Here is an 18,827-nt window from a genome sequence, read left to right on the forward strand (position 1 = left end):
AGCGTTGGATATTGTAAAGCCATTGTGGAGCACAAACATTGCTGGTTTATTGAAAACAAACCAGTACACTTCAGTTTCATTGTTATTATAATTATTACTATTTCTGACCCTTCTTTTTAGCATGCCAGTTGTCAGCATCCCACTTGCAGACGATGCCACACAAAAAATTAGTGCTTCCCAACCATAAGAAAGAAATGCCAAGGGTTTTCTCCTTAAAGACCATACATTGCATATATCCAGACCCTCGCGAACATCAACACACAGAGTCAGTGTAACACAGGACGGTTTCATGCTGCATTTGATTTCTCCAGGAGAAAGGAGCTTCTCCGAAAAAGTTACACTACATTTGCGCAGGGCTGTTCTAACACCCGTCAGCACAATCGCCATGCAGCCACTCAAAAGCTGCTGGCCTCTCACACTGTCGCTTTGTGCGTACCAGCCCGTGTCACAGAAATTCTCTAGTGAATTTCCCATCCATGTGGCTGGTGCGGTCCGCGAGGTGCAGGGCAGAGGGCCAGGCCGGACACGGAGCGTGGCGGGGGCCGCAGGGTTGTACTCTGGTTCTGCCAGGCGAGCTGTCTCTGCGGGCAGCCGGTGCGAAGCCGTGCAGCCGGTGCCGGCCCGGCGAGGGCCTCTCGCCACGCCTGGGCGAGGATTCCTACGGCACGGGCACCGCCCGGAGCTCCGCCGCATCCCCGCGCGGCGCCGCTGCCCGCAGCCCCGGGGCCGGGTCAGGGGGCACCGCCGGCTCGGCCCGTCCGCACCCGGGCCGCGGGGGTGGCTGCCCGTGTTTACTGCCCGAGCAGGGGCTGCGCAGATGCGCTGCCGCCGCCCGCAACTTCTGGCTCGCCGTGCTTTGGCCTCTGAACGGAGCCCACCCAACTCGGACGAGTTAAGTTACCGGGGGCTGCCCGTGGTGGGCCGGGCCGGGCCGAGCCGAGCCCGCACCCGCTGCCCCGCGGCGCTGCCCGGGGCAGGCGTAGTTTACTCTCGCAGCGCTGCCCGGGCGGCCAGGGCACAGCGCTTGCCCTGGCCGCGCCCGGCACGGCTCCACGCTGCCCCGGGCGGGCCCCGCTGCCCGCCCCGCTCCGGCCCCGCCGTGGGGGCTGCGCGAACCCCGCGAGGGGCAGCGCGACGATCTTTGTGTGAGTGTGTGCGGGCAGTGTGTGCGCCGAGGCTCCCTCGCGGCCGCGGTGTAACGGCGGCGCTGAGTGGCCGGCGGGGCCGTCGCTCAGCGCGGCGGCCAATGGCGGCGCGGCTTATATCGCGGGGAGTGTTGTGGCGCTGCCCGGGTTGCATGGCTCTGTGTGGAGCCGCGTTCCGCGGGCGCCGGGGCGGAGGGGCTGCGCTGCGAGCCGCGTCCGGCCCAGCGGCGCGGTGCGCGCCCCGCCGAGGTGAGTGGGTGCGCCTGCCTGCCGCCCCGCATCGGGCAGGAGGAGGCGGCAGCGGCGGGCAGGGAGGGAAGGAGGGAGAGACAGAGCTGCCCTCGCCCCACACTTTCCCCTCCGCGCCCCTGCTGCGGGGCAGCCCCCTGCGCTCCCCCTGCGGCCGGGAGGGCGGCGCGGAGCTTCCCCTGCCCGGCGCAGCGGCTGCCGCGGCTCCCAGTCACTTTTCCTTCCTCTCGCCAGCCCTGCCTTCGTTTGGAAAGTTTGGGCAGCGGAGGACGGGTGGGTTGGTGCCGCCAGCCCTCTGCCCGGCCGGGAGGGCAGGGGTGACCCGGCGGTGTTTGACGGGGAGGGGGCGAAGTGGATCGCGGTACAGCGCAGGGCATTTAAAACACCAGCGAGCCGAGCCCGAGAGGCGGCGGGGGTAGGCCAGCCAGTGCCAGGCTGCGTTTGAAACCAGGCACCTCTCGCCGCCACAGAGAGAGGCAAGAGCAGCGGCGAAGGGAGGAAGGGGAAGGAGAGCGAGCAGGAGGAGGGATGGCCACCGGCCGCCGCTCGGTGCGTGCCTCCGGGGGGACTTGACAGGGAAATCGCGGCAGGCAGAAACGAAACTTCATCCCGAGGGGCGCCGAGGCGCGGGGGAGAGTGCGCGGATCGGTATCGGCTGCCGCCGGCCTGGGGGGCTCCGCGCCGCCGCCGTCGCCGGGAGAGAGGGCGGTAGGGGATATAAAACCGGAGAAGGGAGAAGAAGCTGATCCGGCGGCCGCACGGGGAGCGGGAGGAAAAACCCCGGCGCCGACCCCGACAACAACAGCGGCGGCCGTGCTCGGCCGGAGAGTTGGGCTGTGCGTTTTCCGGTAGTCATCGGCGATGCACCCGGGGCGGCGGCGGCCCCGGTGGGCAGCGGGGGGCGATGGGCGGCCCTGCCGGAGTTTCGCGTGGATGCGGGATTATGTTGTGTCAATAAGTTTAAGGTGGAGAGGGAGAAAGGGAGGGAGGGAGGGAGGCGGGCGGGGGCCGGGGGGAGGCGGCGGCAGGCCTCGGCCGCGCGAAGTCCTATTTCTGAAGGTAAGTTGTGACATTGGGTGGTCGCGATGACAGAAAACTTGGCGAGGGGCGCCTCGGGGAGGGGGCGGCCGCCTTGGTGGGGGCTCTGCCGGCCGCCGAAAGCCGGATGAGTGCTCGGCTGTTATTTGCTGCTGCGAGATCGGGTCGCTGGTAAATTACAGAAAGCAGCCCTCCTCCTCCTCCTCCTCCCCCCCCCCCCCCCCGCTCCCCGCCAGCCGCTTCGCTCTTCCTCCTCTCGGGTTTATTTGCAATGTATGAAACTTGCATGGCTGTGAGGAGAGCCGATCCAGTGTGGGTTTGCGAAGAGGAGGAGGAGGACGGGGAAGGAAGGGTTGGAGGCAGGGGAAAGGAGGCAGTCGCGTTAATCCCGGGCGCCGCACGGCAGCAGGTTTGCGTTAGGAATATCTGTGGCAGCCGCTGCCGCCGTGAATGAGGAAGGTGGAACGAAGCGATGCGAGAGCCGCGGCGGCGACATGCACGGCGGCGGGGCGAGAGGCACCGGCAGGCGCTGCCCGCCCCCTCCCTCCTGCCTCCTCCCTCCCTCCCCGCCGGGGCGGGGAAGGACCGTGCCCGGGTCTCCCCCGCTCGCCGCCAGCCGAGCCGAGGGGCCGCGGGGCTTTAACCGTGTGCGGGGCGGATTCGCCACTTTTTCCGGGGGAGGCCCGCGGTTAAAAGTTTTCTGCGGAGGTGAGTGTGTGCGGGGAGGCCGGGCGCCGCCAGGCCGGCGGTGGTCACTCGGGCCTGGGGCGCCGAAACCATTGCCCGTCCTGCTGGTGACACGTCCAAGTCCCGCAGCCCGGCGGAGGGGCCCGGCTCGGCTGCCGGGGCACGGTCGGGGTGCCGGTCTCCATGTGGCTCTCCCGGCGGCGGCACCTCCTCCCCGGTGGCAGCCGCGGCGGCAGCAGCGGGATCATCGCCCGGGCCCGCGGGGAGGAGGAGGGGAGCAGCAGGGAGGTGTTTGCTGCCAGCCTGCCTCGCCGGAGCCCGCCGGGGAGGGCAGCGGGGAGGGCCGGGAGACCCCGCGCCCCCTCCCCGCGCCGCCGCCCCTTCCCTGCGCGCCCGCCCGCCCCCAAAGGTGTTGTGGATACTTTTCCCCCGGGAGGGTGAGATTTATGCGCTGCATTATTGCTCCTCTCCTCCCCCCTCAAAGCAAGATGGACTCTCTCTTCTCTCTCTCTCTCTCACTCACTCTCTCGCTCTCGCTCTCTCCCCCTCTCCCTGTGTCTTGTCAGCCTTCAAGATCGACATTTTGTAACTAGGATGCAAACTTGATGGTGACCGGGGGCGGGGGTCGCCGGGAGGCAGACGGGAAAACCCTGGGTGGCGGCGGTCCTTCTCCATATTTAATACCTTTCCTTTGCACCCCACCCGGAGCGCGGATCGCGGTGTCCCTGCACTTGGCTTGGGCGGGGGTGGGCGGAGGGCGGGCGGCGGCTTCGGCCGGCCGGGGGGGTCCCCCCGTGGGCTGCGGGGCCGAGGGGCAGCCGGGCCGGGAAGACGCGCATTACCTGGAGCTGTGCTCCAGCCTTGCAGCCTTCCGTCCGTCCCTTTCGTCTGTCTGTATGTCTCCCCGGGTGGATCTCGAACCTGCGTTCTGGCGGCGTATTCTTGTTAATTTTTGCGTTGTTTGGCTCATCCACTCGCGGGGATTGATCGCTCACTTGTGTAAGTTCCAGGGGGTTATTGTTACGTATACCTCCTTGCAGATGGTGGTCAACTTTCTGCCTTTTGATAATACGTGCGAGTATCTCTGTGTGTGCATGTAAATAATTACGTGATGCATCCCTGTGCGTACGTATATAGGTCTGTGTGTGCGCATAAACATGCATCTGTGTGTGCGAGAGGACGAGGAAAAATAACCCACCTTGCTGATGCACACTCAGATGATTTGCTCCATTTGCCCACTCCTAATGCCCTTTAAAGACACTGTGCATCTTTTGTTTGCTCCTTGCCGATTCCTGCAACTGTCATCTTGTTTTAATGACAACTTAGCTGGGATGGAGGTGAGGAAGAAGCAAGTTTGAAGTTTTGGGATCTCTCCTCTTGTTGGCGTTGTGGTGAGTTACAATATTGTAAAATCATGGTGTGCTGATGATGTGCTTTTATTTGATACTTTATAGGTCACTATCACATGACAAAGACTTTGAGACAGCTTCATTTTCGTCTGTCTGTAATTTCCATTTACCTTCCTTGGTAAGTATGTAAACTGTACACATGGAAAAAGAACTCTTGTTGTTTTTGACAAGATAGAGGTCCTCATGCTGCCACTTTATGTGTGGAAGGTGCTCTTTCCGGTTTTAGTGCCTCAGAAAACACATCTTCTGTGAGTGCTTACAGCAACTGCTAGATACAAAGTTTTTATGTGGCGGTGCCTATGAGTAACCTGGGAATTAAAAGGCTGTAGATGTTCACAGCTCTTTTCACCTTTTTTTTCTTGTGTTTTTTTTTCTCAAACTTTGTTTTGTTAAGATAGCTGATTGACTTAGGGCAAAAGTTTTAAACCAAAGTGAATATTAGAATATGCAAAGAGCAACACACTGGTTGAAAATTTCATGAGCATGTAAAGTCCTTTTAAAATTCTGTGGTAGAAAAGTACAAAAATATAAACAGAATAGGTAATTAGAAAACTCTGGAGCTCAAGAATCAGAAGTTTAGAAGAGCTGTAATGCTACTGTAACAGGAGTTGGCTGAGTTTTAACACGTAAACTGAGAGCTAATTAGAATTCCTTCCATGCTCTTTTTGTGTTACTGTTTTTTCTTTTGGCATTGATAAAAGCGTACCAATCAATTTGAAAGATGAATCTTAGAGACTAATTTACTAGTATTCCTAAACTTTCAGGTACACAACAACATTTTTTTTATCTGTATGGTGGAAAAAGTTTTGACACCATTTGAAGGGTTTGATACCTTTTAAGCTGAAGTGAAAGTTTCAAGAAGAGGTTCTAAGTTTTTGGAGTCACATTCACAGATGACATAAAATGAGTGACATTTGGAGGCATCTCATACAATCCCCTGTGGTGGCACTGAACTGCATTTAACCCAAAATTGGGAAGTGGGAGTTAGCATTTTGGTACTATTCTGTACATAGTTTAAAACAAGACAAGACACGTATTTAGGGTAAGCTTAGTTCTCAAAAATGCAAATGATTAATAACATACTCTTGACCTTTTCCAGGCAGTGTATAGCAGACATAGGGTAAGTGATGGTCCCAAACATGCAGACTTAAAGGGAGCTGTTGGGAGCAGCTGTTCTGGTGTGATACTTCGACCACAAAGCTGGTCCTAAGGCTGGGATAACCACTGTGGGGAGTTGGTTTGAAGGGAGAGTTCTGCTCTTCTCCGGTTCCTACAGATGTCGAGTATACAGATTTTGAGTGGAGTGAAGTTGGTATGTGTAGGTCTAAGAGTATAAACGCCAGTTCAATTACTGAAGTTCTTTATGACAGACTAGTTGAATAGGAGAATATTGCTTTTGATTTTATAGCATTACCGACAAGGATCACATTCTGTGTAGGGTAATTGATGCAACAATTTTTTCCAAGTAAAAATGCACTTGGAAATTCAAAAACTGGCAGATAGACTTCAAAATGTTGTTCAGGACTGAATACAAATGTACTGATTTCTGAACGTAATTTTCTGTGTTTTCAGGTAAGAGTCAGATTAGAGTGCTGTGAGCACTAAAGACTTCAACTTTATTTGGAGTAATAGTAAAAGGTAGTGAACCAGACTAGCTCAGGGACCTTGCTTCAGGTAGTGTCTTCAGTCATTATCTGGTTTTAGTTTTATGCAATGGTTTTTCAGATATGTTGACTCTGGAAGTAAAGTGGTGATCATAATCTTCCCATGCTTTAAGAGGAGTGAGCCTTGAATTTTTGCATAATGCTCAATGTAGTTCTTGCCTGATGTTGAACTGACTTGAAAAAAAGGAAAGAAGGATAGGGTATCTTTTTGACAAAAAAAGGCATAGTAGAAGCTTTAGAGGAAGAAAAGAAATACATTTCCTAATAACTTAAAAAACAGCAATAAAAATAATGTGCCCACTGAAGGTGAGAACAGAGATTTCATTAGATTTGTCCATGATTAGAAACCTTCATTTACTTTAGGGAACTTTTGTTTTGGTAAAAGGGAAGATTTCTTCTATTATACAATTCTCAGTAAAGTAACTGTTCATGAATGGATTTTAGTAATTCAGTCTTGATGTACAGGAGAGACACCTGAGTTCTGGTTCTGCTTAGCGAGAGCCAGTGCAGTGGTGGCGTGTGTGTCACAAGCAAGAAGGTGAAGCTGCTTAGCAAGGGGCATTGTGAGTGCTTCCAAAATTTGCCCGTGGTCTCAAAAGTTCATGGCATACTATTGTCCCTCTTGGCACAGCAAGCTGATCAACCATGTCAAGCAGACACATAATTTGTCAGAAACGTGACTGGTTTCTGTGTTGAGGTAAACTCAGAATATTTAAGCTTGCCCTCGACGCTTTGGAATTTTTGGGCACTGCTTTGCCATAAGCTCATTGCCTGTGAAACGTCCATTGGTTTCAGCAGAAGGTTTATTTAGGAAAGGAGTGTAGAAGTGATGGTGAGAGGAATTTGACCATGTTTATTTTTCCATTCAAGGAAGAAAACCTTTCTCTTTCATAGCTGTTGTGTGAATAATTAAAGATATTAAATGCCAGTATTCCACGTAAAATATCAGAGGTAATGGTGCAATTATTTTCTGGCTAACATTTTTCCTGTTCATCCAGAATGGTCTTCATACACTTTGTTCGTAAGTTAGTAGTTCCATAGCTTGTGATCCTGTAAGCATGTGAATATTTTTAAGCAGATGACAGGTCTTGTTAAATTCACTGATAATGATTCCTCGCATTCAGAGCTTTTTTCCAGGTTGCTGCTGCTCGTGGTCTGTGTGCTGAGGATGCACAGTGTCTCTGAAGCTCAGTCCACATAGCGTTAGGCAGGGCACAGACCTGGGGGAAGAGTGGTATGAAAAGAGGAAATTTTGACCGAGCGAGCCAGGGAGAGTTATTCTTCTACCACATGTATTGGTGGGAAAGGTGCTGGTAAGGCAGATGAGACCTGGGGTGTGCAAGGCTCTGCTGTGGTGTGAAAGTGCACCTGCAATGAAATTTGGACATGTGGGAAGTGAGACACTGCCTCTCTTTCGACAGTAAATGGCTCATGCAGCATGGAGGCTCTTTATCTGAAGAGGGCTCCTTGGTGGAGAAAGGTACTAAAAATTGGAACTCAACAGAAACTCAGTTTTAATTTTTGAGTGTGTCGCAGGCTGTCTCTGTGAGCTCTGGCAAGTGATGTAGTCAAAACCAAGAGGCTACTTTCCAAATTTTGGACCCAAGTCAGACTTCTGTGCCCAGTCACAGGGGTGGCTTGCTGCTGCAGCTGCTGGTGGAGTCAGCAGCACTGCTGTGGCCCGTGGTGGCTTCCAAGGTCTTTACTCTCAGAAGCACAGCCAGATGTCCCTTTGCCACCTGCAAATGATACTTCCCTGTATCATTTAGTCATATGGTGCCTATATGTTGGGACAGTTTTCCTGAGTGAATTAAGTTTTAATACAGTATAGTTACTGTTTTACCGTATTGTAAATTGATGTTTTCTTTATTAGTTAGAAGTCTGTAAAGCTGGGCTGAAATCTTACATGTATTTCAAAATATTCTTGAGAAGAAATACAAAAAAGTTGACCTTCTGATTTCAGTAGTATTAAGTTTATTTATTTTTCTTCTGTCATATTTCCCCTGTTCCTAGGATATCACTGTCAGCTTTTTTTATTCTGTTTTATGTCAAAAGATTTTAGGACTTACTTTGTTTTTGTTATTTTCTTTTTATTTTTTCAAGATCAGTGATGATACAGTGTTTCTGTCTGAGCGCAATGGGGTAAGGGTGGTATTAGTGGAAATGTGATTTTCACAAAAGACTCCTTCTGCTGACACCTTTCTTGATAGTTTTAGAAGAGATAAGACCTGAATCAGCATAAGGATTACCCCACCTTTAAGAATGGCTTGGTGGGCTGCTATTAAATTGCATTGCTTGTAAAACTAAAAAGTGCACGCTATTCTCTCAATAACAACTCTATTAGTAATAATTGGCAGTTGTAGGCATTGTCTTCTGTGCTTTCTGTCTTGGCTGGCAAAGTACATAAGCCATACTGTAATCACACACCTCAAAACCAGGAACAATCATTTTTATCCCTGTTTTAGGCATTTGATATACAAAGCTGTGAAAGAGCGTGGGCTGGCTTGCAGTCACTTAGCAGGTTGGCATTAGCAGGGAATGGAATGAAATCCACATCTGACTTCTCTGTTTTGTGTCCTTTGCCTCGGTGCATGCTACTGCTCTGCAGCTTTCTTGGTAAATGCCTGTTTTGAGATGTGAATAGGCTCACTGAATTCTGTGGCAATTGGGCATCTTTTGCTAATACTCAACTTTGATTCATAATGCTGCTTTAAAAAAAAGTCCCCCCTCCAGAATAGTATGAAGTTACTGACCTGCAGTTTAGTTACATTTATTGACAGAAGAGTCTAAAGCAGGAGAGCTTACTTAAGAGTTTTTGTTGGTAAACATGCAGTTTAAGCTGCTGTGTTTATTGCACAATTTATTACCCTTATATTTATTTAATACTAACTTACTTCATAGAGTGGATACATGGAAGAGAATGTTTTTTCATAGCAAAGTTTTAAAAGTGTGATTCATGTGAAATAGTTCTTCACAATTAAATTATTTTTCATATTCATAATTTAATGCAAAATCACAGCTAATTTTCTTATGAAACATGGAATTGACACAAGCAGCTTCTTTGGCACTCTGGCAGCGTTGTGTTAAAGAGGGTAACATACTTACTGAACTTTCGTTTCTAGATGCAGTAAACATATGTAAGATTTTCAGATTTGCTGTTTACTGTTGGTTACTGAAAGTAAAAATGTGATAGAAAACTTTGAGTTGTATTTGAGGAGTAAAGCATACTCATGAGTGTAGGCTCAATTGTAGTATTCTAACAATGGTAGTAGCATTTTATTATTCTTAATATTTATAAATTCGATTACATAAAAGATGAATTGACAAAGAGCATGGTTTTGACACTTTCCAATGTTCATGCCTTTTCCTTTATAGCACACAAACACATAATGTAATAGCAAGTCCTTATAAGCATGGACAATTCAGCATGTGAAAATAAGCTGGCTTCAGGCATATCTGAGTACAAAGAAAGCTAGTACAACAAAATTACAATTTTTAGTGAGAGGAAGGAAAGTTAACAGGATTTTATGATACTACACTAAGAAAATCAGTTGCTTAGGGAGCATGGAATTTTTGTTGTCAGAAATCTTCCATGTGGGTGTTTCTATGTAAGAGATTTTCTAAAATGTAGCAACTACTGAAAATAAGAAGCAGCATTTTATTGACCCTTAATGTTACAGAGCCTCATTCAGCAAAGATAAAAATAATTCCGTGGACTTGCACAACATGGGATCTATGGAACTTAATGCAAGGGGAAGCTCTCTGGACAAGAAGCTTATCAAGTCCTGCCTATACCTTCCCTTTTTTGAAGCTAGAAAGTGTCTCCCCTCTGCTTTTTTGGTGTGTTCTGGTTGGAGTTTTTTAGTATTTATTTATTATTTTTTTCTTTGTGAAAGGCAATATGTGCATAGTAAATGGTTGAGGAGTCTGCTTTGAGATGCTGTGAAACCACACTGTGTTTCTGGCTGTGGGGTCACTCTCCTCTTACCCACATGTAGCAACAGGAAGATTTCTGCCATCTGTGCTCTTGGGAGGGGCTTTGTCCTGCACTTCTGAAACCCAGAGTTCCCCATGGCAGGGTCAGGTGCACACATTAAAGGTCTGATCCTTGTTACTGTTGAGAACTGAGCTGGCCCATTGCAAGATTCAAGTGAGGAAAGCTTGAGCCTGGTCCTGGGCCCCTGGTGAGCTGCATCAAGGACTGGTGACTACGCTGTGCCCCTGAGTGTCGGACAGTACTCTACTTCTGTTGGGTTGATGGTTTTCAACCAGTACCTTTCAGTTCTTTCCCCGGTATGTTTCTTCTGCTGGCTATGTAAGGACTGTAAAGCTTAAGCTATGTCAGAAGTTGTCTCTTTTTGTTTTGAGTTTTTGTTTTGCATTTGTATCCCCATCTTACACAATCAAGAGTTACCCAGCAATGGGAGTGGGGAAGGCATGTCACATGGTAACAGTTAGGATTGTATCTCTTGCAGTGGAATAGTATGTCTTCCCCAGCATGCCTGTGTGTTCTTTTATGAAGCAAATAATTCTAAGTTTTTTGTTTCTGTATATGAGAGAATGCATTTTTCTCTGGTTGTCAAAGCAGTATTTAAGAGAGACATCATGAGAAATTTGGAGGTGAAGCTGAATAAAGAAAACATGGAGCAAGGATGGGAGGTATGAGGGAGAACTTGAATTCTTACCTCATTTCATCCTCTTCAATGTGCAGTAACTCCGTGAAAGTCATTAGAGCTGAAACACTGGGATGTTCTGCATTAAAATTTGTTTGTGGAAGTTGGAAGGAAGTTGCTCTTTTTTGTCAGGTTGATGAAAAGAGCATTTTTGTGGTTGGCCATGTTTTGATTTGCTTTCCACAAGTGGTCTTTGAGCCGCACCATGACTACTGTTAACTACAGTTAGCAACATCATGCTGATTTTTTAAATTTTTTTTTTCTTAAACTACATGGAGTGAAGTACAGAAGCATCATTTTGTTTTGTCCTAATGGCTGGAGAGATCAATCCTGCAGTTACAACTGTGCAACTGGATTCCTGAACACAAGGCCAGAACCAGAGGTGCATCAGCAACGTGCACCCCTTTGCAGGTCTGCTGCCTGAAGTTCCTCATGGCCTCTAATTCCTCAGCAAAGCTGTAGATTTCACATAATTCTTAATTATTGATGTGCAGATAGTCTTTGCAGGATCATGCACCTGTTTTACTCGGTGATCAACTTAAAAGCTTATAGGCTGTCTCTGACGTGGTGCTGAGCAATGTAGAAAGAGCTGAGAGTAGAGAGAGACATCGCTGAAACATGCAGAGTTCATGTAATTGTGAAGAGGGTGGAAGAGTATGAAGTGTGAGAATGTCATTTGGTAGATGATAAGCCTTTTTGTTTGAATATGTTTGCTTCCCAATTTGGTTATCTGGGTAGGGAAAGAAAGCATTCTGATGTACTGCAAATAGGTGGTCAGAGATGATAGATTTGGAAAGAAAGTAGCATTTTTACCTCCACTTCCTTGGTAAGTCTGGCTTCAGATCTTCCTCTTTGCAAAAGGTTTCTTTATATCCAGATTTCATGTTGAATAGTGTAAACCTCTTGCCTGGCTCAGTTCTAATCAGTGAATGCTCTATGTCACAAACTTGTGCTTCAGGGTTTACCTCTTGTTTGAATATGGAGTTATTTTTCTTATTTAAGTAAAGTGTCTTTATTTGTATTTCTTCACTCTAATTTGTTTAAATTCTCTTTCATACATTGTGTTCAACATCAGTCATCAAGTGCTCATAATGTATTTTGAAACAAGTACACAAAATTGCAGCATGATCCAGCACTGATTACAGAACTATAGCATATGAATTAATAAGAAAATAAAAATAGCATAATTAATTTCCAGCTGCTTTTGGAAAAACAGAGGTGTTTATAGGGAGAAATTTGGTGTCTGCAAAATGAATGACAAAACTGGTAGCAAATGTATTAATGCAAGCAATTATTCACAATTTACTTCCTCTGTTGTATTGATTAAAATTGTGTTCCAGTGCTGAAAGAGTAAGCAGAAGCTCCAGTGCTATTCTTTTAAAACTGTTGGACTAAATAAAAAGCACAAGTGACAGAAGTACAGCATAGGAAGGAAGTTTTTAACTCTATTTCTTAGTAAAGAAAACCTTAAATAGGAAGTAAATGACAGATAGCTAAGTGTAACTGTTGAATGTGTCCATTTCCCATTACTATGAGAAAGATATTCCCATCAATATGAGAGAGAATTCCCTCTGTGTGTGTGTGTAAGATAATATTTTTAAGTGTTTCCCTTAGTAGTAAATTAGAATTTCCTTGCATCTCTTGTATGTGCTTGCTTGTGCTCATCTGCCTCGCCTTAGCTCAGTGTACCAAAGCAGCATAAAGTCTATGGTTAAAAGTGACCCAGGCAAAATCTTTCATTGTGAGGGTGCTCGCCACAGTTTGATCCATCAGTTTCCTTTGAAGGAAGCTGTTGAATGGATCTGGATACTCAGTGTCAGGTTTTGAAATATTTTCATAGTTCACTGTTACTTGGGGTTGGCCTGTTCTTCAGGTGGGACCTCCAAACAAAGCGTTGGACCTGTGTGCCTGCAAAGTCTTCCTGGTTTTTAATCAGTGGAGGAAGATCCTGCCCTCCTGAGAGACACATCTAGAGGAAGCAGATTAATTATTTATATAGTGAAATGGGCTCTCGAGGATGTCCCTGTCAAACTTTCTGTTTTGCTGCACCCTGTGGTGATGGGACCAAAGTGAGTGAGAGGATGCTGGAGTGTGGGGAGGGAAGCACCTGAGAAAACTGGCCAGATGTTGTGTTTTGTCTAAGAATTGTCCTGCTGTTTCGCTGCCGTAAGTGATCTGCTTTCTGTGTGCTGTCTTGCTTTCCTGAGTGGACCCATAAGACTGCATTTGAAGTTTACTGTTACTCTTTGCAGACAGAGAGAAATCAAAACAGGAGGTGAGTCTGTCATCATGGACATCCCAACGCAGTGGATTACAGGAGAGTAGGGCACAGCTCAGGTCCTCCAGTGAGGACAGTATGTGTTCTCTTTTTCAAGGATCCTGGGGGATGGGGGGGAATCTTTGTGAGTGGGGGATGGTGTTTTGTGGAGCTCTAACAGGCTTTGCAGAGATTGAGCAGGGCTGAAGCAGAGTGTAGGGGGAGGCTCATTGAAAAGAGGGAGGGTTTTAGGGTTTTACATGTCTTATTCCTGGCTCTTGTGAGTCCCTCTGTACATTGGCTTACGTGTCTGCTGCCTTGATGTTCCAGTTACACCAATTGAATTGATTTAAGTCATGATCTTGGTCAATAAACACTTGGTTTAAATTGGTGCTTGTAATTTCATTTTGCTTTGGTATTTTTGTGTTTGTTTTTTCATAAGCAATCTCTTTTGGTAGACAGCAGTTAAAATATGTTGCTAAATATAGCCTTTGCACTAAATTTGGCACTACTTTTTTGTTAGTTCAGAGCATGCACTGTTGTGCTGCACACTTTCTAAGTGACTTACCTGCATTTATTTAGATTGCAACTGTGAAAAAACTTCTTATTTAGGACATGAGAAATGATACTGATTTTTAATTGTAGCCTTTAAAAATATCCTATATAATAAAGCCACACTCGTGCACAAACACACACACACACACACACACGTAAAAGTAAATATAGTTTGCACTTAAAATATGAGTAAAGTACTATCCCTAATAAGGTAACTCATTCTGCTTAACCAAATGCAAGCTTTTAGAGCTAGTAGAACTCAAACTTCTCTGCCTTGTTTTCTCCGATGAGAAGAAAAACAAATGATCTTGCTTTTTCAATTCCCAGTTAGTTTCTCAGCTTTACAGCAAATGCCACTAAGCTTTACAGCAAGCACCACTAAGGAGCAAAGACTCTGCAAGGACAGTGGAAGGCACTGCTTCCAGGTAGCTTAGTTCTGAAGCTAATACTTGTTCTTGGTACTTCAGTGAAGATTTACCTGTTGAGTATTTTGAGTATTGGAGCTTTGTTTACAGTTTTGACATCAAACATTTGCAATTTATTCTAATTTACAATAAATTGAGTTATATAATATTACAGTAGAATTTAACATTGGTTTGTGATAATTTAAAGGCATAGTGCAATTAGATATTTTTGTTTAAATAGATTTAGCAACAATAACATCTGAAGTTTGGATACGATTTCTTTGTTCAGAAGGAGTTTGTTTGTAACTATATCTATTTTTATGAAGCTGGATATATTTTTTTTAGATTACTTCATTATCTGTTATCCAGAGTTTCTGTTTGTAATAGCAGGTGCCTTGGGTGGTATCTTTCACCATTAAGGAAGGCAGAGTAGCTCACTGGGTAACACTGTGGCCGTATTAACTTTTTTGGGTGGGTGCTAGACCCCTCTGTAGCTTCTAAAAGATGTAGATATAAAGGATGTTAAGACCAACAGGTACCTGTCTGGTTCCACAGATACGTACTTAACGTTAAAAAAATTTAAGTCATTATCTTAAAATTGCTGTTGCAAGCTTTCTTGTTGACTGTGTGGCTTGGGACTGTGACTTTAATTTATGCTCTCACTTGAGAGTGGACTTGACAGCATCCAGGAATCTATAGCACTACTGGTGTCCAGAAACCAAAAAGTGAAACCATGTTGTTAGGAGATCATGCATGTATTACTAAGGCGTTAGATGGGGGGGGGGAAATAAATTAATAAATTAAAATATTAGTAAATAGACCATAGCAACTCTGTGGGCTGACATGGATAAAGAACCCTACCCTACCAAAATATTAATAGCATCTGAGCAGTCAAAGAGCTTGATTGCACATATTGACTCTGCAGCTCGACATGGTTTTTCTGCAGCAGGTGAACTGTGTAGCAGTATCTGTGACCATTAAGGAATGCAGAGTTAGACCTCAGGTAGCAGAAGGGCTGTGCTCAGAAATGTAGAGTGTGTCTGAGGCCTGGGGGCAAACTACTCATATATTGCAGTTTTGCCTGCCCCCACAAAAGGAGGAGTCACACAGTTCAAAAAGTGGTTTTGTGGCCTTCTCTTGCCAGCACAAATGTGGAATTTGTGATCTTGTCTTCATCTTGTTTTGCCATGTTCTCTTGGTTCAATGTATAGGGTATTCAAAGTTTCAGCAGTTATTGAGGTCTTGTATTACTAAATATATAAAGATAAGATTAGAAAGCTAAACAGAAATTGAAAGAAAATTGAAGCAAAGGTTAAAATGCTACTGCAGGTCCAAATATCTAAACCAGTCAATTTTTATAAAGCAATAAAAAGAAAACCTTCCTTAAAAATTGAAATGGGAAAACCCCTGAGTACTACCTAGTCTAAAGAGAACAAACCAAAGTAACGTGAATCACTTACCTTGAGATTAAAGGGTCGTCATTTTCATTTTCATGTGCAATTGGTACAAGATCAGTAAGAAAATACAGTATTAAGCAATGTTTTTGATAGAAACTGTTTGTTGCTGAAGCATTCATGTTTTAGCTGCCCTAAAATGATGAGGTCTTGTTTTCACACAAGTGTTTAAACAGAATGTTGTACTTCTCCCCCTCTGCTATGCTCTTGTGACATCCCACCTGGAGTACTGTATTCAGCTCCAGGGTCCCCAACATAAGAAGGATGTGGAGCTGTTGAAGCGAGTCCAGAGGAGGGCCAGGAAGTTGATCAGAGAGCTGGAGCACTTCTCCTATGAGAACAGGCTGAAAGAGTTGGGATTGTTCAGCCTGCAGAAGTGATGGCTGCAGGAAGACATTGCAGCAGCCTTCCAGTACCTCAGGGGGCCTACAGGAGCGATGGAGAGGGACTTTTACGAGAACATGCAGTGATAGGACAAGAGGGAATAATGAGTTCAGTCTGAAAGAGAGTAGGTTTAGATTAGATACTAGGAAGAAATTCTTTGCTGTGATGGTAACTACACATTGTGATTGTCCCATCCCTGGAAGTGTTCAGGGCCATATTGGATGGGGCTTTGAGAAACTTTGTCTAGTGAAAGGTGCCCCAGCTCATGGCAAGGACACGTGGAGGCTGGTGGAACTAGATGATTTTTAAGGTCACTTCCAACCCAGATGATTCTATGATTTTATAATGCAGCAGCTTTTATAGTTACTGCATTTCTATAGTATTGAATTATTCTTGTTCTAACTTGCTCCTTCCCTGCTCACACTCCTCCTTAGACATGTGAAATGTTGAGGCTTTCTTTCCTTTCAGAAAATAAGTACTTGGGCCCAAATTTTCTCTGGAGGATTGGTATCTTTGATGGTGTTCTGTCTGAGATGTCTCAGAGAAACCTGCTACTTAGCATGTGTTTAGCAGTGTGTTCCTGCTAGGTTATGTTGAAAGGGGTACTGGTCAGGCTAAAAAATCTGGATGTAAAATTCACTTTATTCAGAAATCAGGGTTGATATGAGCTTGTGCAGTTCCACTGAGGCTGCTGAACAGAATTTGGCTGTGTTAATCGTGGGGATTGTGGCAAAACCAGCTAGAAGCAGTGTGTATTTAAAACATCACTGTAACTACATCAGTAACACTTGATTGGAAGAATGAGATATCCTCACTCCTTTCTGATTTTTACTGGGAAGGGGGATGTGGTGGTATCGTCCTATCACTTCAATTAAAACTCACTTTTTTCCCTTTCTTTGGAGATTTAGCCAGATAGATGAATTCAGTGAAATAACCCACCAACAGTCGATACTTGGATGACAGGACAGTCTCTTTTGTAACAGTTTTATACTCAAGAACTTAAAAAATTGGATCTTCGCATCCAGAAGCATTGCGGAACCAAACTTGTGTCCCTGCTAAGCAGTCTGCTTTTGTGGTGTCTCTCACGGAGTAGAAAGGCAGGTGCACCGTCTTAGCCTGAGCACTCTGAATTTGTACATAAGCTAAACTGCAGGGGAATGTCTTTTGCAGAGTATCATAGATACTATTCACTGTCTGCAAACCAGATTCTGTCACTTTCCCAAGTGCGTCTTCTCCCACACCCCTAAAAGTGATGGAGGCAGCAAACCACCTGTGTGATTCCCCACCTCCCCTTCAGAAAAAGAGCTACTCTGTTGCCCAGGAGCTGTGCCCCATTAGGACTGACTTCAGTTGACTTCAGTGGAAGCTTTGCTGTAGACTTCAGTGAAAGTTAAATTCTGACTTCTAAGAAAGGCTCCATGAATCTCTTCAAGGTTCTTGAAACATCATCTGTACTTTACCAGTATAGTGATAATGGGGATTGGTGTGAATTTTCCTGTTTTACAAATGTGGCTGAAAGTATGCAGTAACCGTAGAATAAAGATAAGAGTGTGCCACTACAACCTTTTTGGCTATGGAGACCAAATAAAGCAGTAAAATCCCTTTCACAGAGATGTAAGTTTACTTTTTTGTCTTTTGAAGTATGCTGGTATAATTGGAGTGAAAGTAAAGTGAACACACACAAAAAAAAGTCACTTGCTGTTTATAGATTTACGTCCTGGCGCTGTCTGTAGTACTTGGTCCAATTGTGTTCTGGTATAGCTGAAGCAAGACTATTTTCTAAGGTAGACAAAGTAATAGAATAGTGCATAAATTATACTTTAAAGGTGCAAGGAGTGAAAAAGTGATCCTGGAGTGAGTTTCTAGTAAAGTGTGTCCCAGACACTGGATAAACTTCTTGAAATACAACCTGGGGCACGCACAGTGCTCTGTCTAGTGTATTTTCCTATTTAGGCTCAAATATATTCAGAGGAATGAGGGCAAATACATTCCAACTCTGCACTTATATTTTAACAAACAAATGAAAGGTTAGTGCTTCCTTCAAGGATTTTGGCAAAGGGTGAAAATTGTGCCATATGGAACAGGAATAAAAAAAGCTTGCTGGCCAGTGCTGCAGTTTTTACCATTAACTTGCTTCATGATCTCGGGTAGATTGCTGCCTCTTTCTCTGTTTCTTCATTTACAAACTTGGGATAATGATGCCTTCTTCCTTTGTAGAGTGTTGTACAGCCTCTGAAAGAAAAACTTGGTAGAAAAACAGGGCAGAAAGTAGAGAAGACTTGTCCAGGTTATTTATTTTTTTTTAATCATGATGTGTTGGCCCTATCATAGAGTAAAATGGTAGTTGCATTAATTGTGGTGATGATATAATATTTAGGAGAATTCTACACTGTTTTGTTTGTTTATGAAGATCTAGAAAAAGATTCCTGCTTCTTTCTCTAGAGAGAGGGTCTGCAGTTTGACTGTTAGAATTTCATTCTATCAGAGTCAAAACAATTAACTTTCTAAACAGGTACATAAACAAATTCTTTGAGCATGTGTACTTTAGAACACAGTGGGGTTGTCATTTATATGTTACATGTTTTGATAAAAAGCATATTGTTAGGGTATAATAACACTGCTCTTCTGTTGTGTACTTTTGCAGGCATCAGCTAACTACATTTTACAAACATTTCAGAACCACCACTACCCACCCCTGTTTTGCAGATTGCAGAGTAGACCCAGGGATGTTCAGGTAAGATCAGATGACTGGTGGCACAATCAAGTACAGAATTCCTGAACTTCTTCGAAGTTTCTATGTGACTGTTAAACTTACTATACCAGCTGCCTCTCTGTTACTAAAGCATCTGCCTCGTGTATGTGCACATTACTTTCCAGTATTGGTAGGTGAAAAAGAATGATGGACTGT

The 18,827-nt window shown here is 45.4% G+C and overlaps 1 protein-coding gene across 5 annotated transcripts in view; it reads left to right on the forward strand.

Annotated features, from left to right (window-relative positions):
• Nucleotides 1-1,287: 1,287 nt before the first annotated feature.
• Nucleotides 1,288-18,827, forward strand: part of BBX (BBX high mobility group box domain containing) — a 166,625-nt gene continuing 149,085 nt past the window's right edge. Inside the window, exons 1-2 of one of the 5 annotated variants that reach the window (XM_071561782.1) lie at nt 1,288-1,394; nt 4,574-4,646. The gene's annotated coding sequence lies outside the window, so the exon portion shown is untranslated. Of the gene's footprint in view, nt 1,395-1,848; nt 1,944-2,045; nt 2,231-3,119; nt 3,141-4,573; nt 4,647-18,570; nt 18,654-18,827 lie in introns of those variants that run through there. The other 4 variants (XM_071561791.1, XM_071561776.1, XM_071561801.1 and 1 more) reach the window with 4 other exon arrangements.

This window comes from Pithys albifrons, chromosome 1 (assembly GCF_047495875.1).
Source record: "Pithys albifrons albifrons isolate INPA30051 chromosome 1, PitAlb_v1, whole genome shotgun sequence".
Lineage (NCBI taxonomy): Eukaryota > Metazoa > Chordata > Aves > Passeriformes > Thamnophilidae > Pithys > Pithys albifrons.